The sequence below is a fragment of the Peromyscus californicus genome, unplaced genomic scaffold, assembly GCF_007827085.1.
Source record: "Peromyscus californicus insignis strain IS unplaced genomic scaffold, ASM782708v3 Scaffold_48__1_contigs__length_305649, whole genome shotgun sequence".
NCBI classification, from domain to species: domain Eukaryota; kingdom Metazoa; phylum Chordata; class Mammalia; order Rodentia; family Cricetidae; genus Peromyscus; species Peromyscus californicus.
The window spans coordinates 123,046-125,323 of NW_026294560.1; the positions used below are offsets into that span (position 1 = coordinate 123,046).

At 38.2% G+C, this 2,278-nt stretch overlaps 1 non-coding gene across 1 annotated transcript; it reads right to left on the minus strand.

Moving 5' to 3' along the window:
- Nucleotides 1-248: 248 nt before the first annotated feature.
- On the minus strand, nucleotides 249-321 carry Trnak-cuu (transfer RNA lysine (anticodon CUU)). Its single transcript has one exon. It is a non-coding gene; the product is annotated as a tRNA-Lys (tRNA).
- Between the last annotated feature and the right edge of the window lie 1,957 nt (nucleotides 322-2,278).

Here is a 2,278-nt window from a genome sequence, read left to right on the forward strand (position 1 = left end):
GCCGCCATCAGGATAAGGAAGATGTAAAGTACCGGTAAGCCACAAGCCACGTGGCAAGGTATAGATTAATAGAAATGGATTAATTTAAGCTGTAAGAACAGTTAGCAAGAAGCCTGCCACGGCCATACAGTTTGTAACCTATATAAGTCTCTGTGTTTACTTGATCGGGTTTGAGCGGCTTGGGACTGGCGGGTGAGAGAGATTTGTCCTGACTGTGGGCCAGGCAGGAAAACTCTAGCAACAAATGGCGCCCAACGTGGGGCACGAACCCACGACCCTGAGATTAAGAGTCTCATGCTCTACCGACTGAGCTAGTCGGGCTGCTGCAGCTTAAAGCAATAGATTCACAATAAGACAGATTCAGATGTAATAGTTTAAAATGTGTGTAAAATATACGTAGGCTTAAAAGAGACAAAAAAAGGTCATATATACAATATAGAAACAAATACATGGTTTTAAAAAATAAAGTCTTTAAAGAGACAGTAAAATTAATATAAAAAATAAGCCACATAGAGATGACTATTACACAGAGAGTCTGGATTGTGTTGTCTTCGGGATTCTTAACTACAGAGAGATATTTGATTGTAAAGGAAGCTGAGTTAAACCAGTATGTATATTTTAAAGATACTTTGACTTCAAAATTTGGATGTAAGGATATGTTGCTTTGGAAAAGAGTCTCTTTTGTTTCCACAGAAAGGAAGAGGCTATGGATTTGTTCCAGATTAAGACACATCAGGTTTGACCAGCCAAGACCACCTGAAAGGTCTCCGATGACACCATGGCCCAGATGATCCAACATCCAGAACCGTTTCAAGGCAACTGGCTCAGATGATACAGCCTCACAGACTACTCCATGATCCTAAAATTTTCTTTGTTTCCCCAAAAGATACAGCGCCCCCCTCCAGCAGGAAGTAGTAAGAGAAGCTACGCCCAAATTCCCAAATATACCAAGCTGACTTTGGAGATGTATAAAGGTTAAAACCTTCCTTTTTAAGAAAAGAAAAGGGGAGGTGCTGTGGGATGGTCTGTATGTCAAATGTGTTGCTGATTGGTCAATGAATAAATCACTGATTGGTCAGTAGCCAGGCAGGAAGTATAGGCGGGACTAACAGAGAGGAAAATGGAGAGAACAGGAAGCTGGGAGGGGAGACACTGCCAGCTGCCATCAGGATAAGGAAGATGTAAAGTACCGGAAAGCCACAAGCCACGTGGCAAGGTATAGATTAATAGAAATGGATTAATTTAAGCTGTAAGAACAGTTAGCAAGAAGCCTGTCACGGCCATACAGTTTGTAACCAATATAAGTCTCTGTGTTTACTTGATCGGGTTTGAGCGGCTTGGGACTGGCGGGTGAGAGAGATTTGCCCTGACTGTGGGCCAGGCAGGAAAACTCTAGCAACACTCATTGTTACTACAAATCCACTACCAAAACCAGATGCCTGCAAGAAAAGCAAGGTACAATATTTTACAATCTCCTATTAATTATGCATATGCGGTTCACTTGTAGTAATTTTTTTCTGACATGACCTTAGTCTGTGAACTAAATCATCAGCTCTTGTAATGAAGGACATTACATAGAAGAAAATGAAAGACAGGAAGGAAGAATGAAAGAACAAATGATGGGAGGAAGAAAGCAAGTAAAGAAGTAACAAAAATATGTAAAGAAAAATAAAATGCATATGAGTATAGAGAGTAATAATAAAAGATAAAGGATGAAAGGTGGATGAGGGAAAGTAGGTAGGAAAGAAGAATCAAGGAAGGAGAAAGGAAAGGAAGCTAGAAGCGATAACTGAGAAGATACTATTTATGATTTTCGAAATTTTTGTGCTTATAAATGATTTAGAGTATGTAAAAAAATTACTGATAAAAGAAACCTTGAATGTGTAAACAAAGGAATATATGTAGTATTGTTCACATGTAGGAAGAGGATTTTAATATAGTATAATGCAATCTAAAAAAAAGAACAATATCAGGTAACATATTGTCCTATTACATTGGGAGGACAATTTCTCCCATGACCAACATCTCTGAGTTTCTGCTAGATTATTATGTAGGACTGCGGCCTCCTGGTTTTTTTCTCATGCAAATTGGAATAGCACTTGTTGGATTATTTAGCTCCTGTTTGGGTATTCATATTGTTAAATTTTTATCAAATACAAAGAACAAAAACATAAATGGGATGTGTGTGAGTCCACAAATCAAGAGGAAATAACATAATCATTTTATAATCTCAATAGTAAATAAAAACAAACACTAGGAGGAATACCAGTATTCCTTC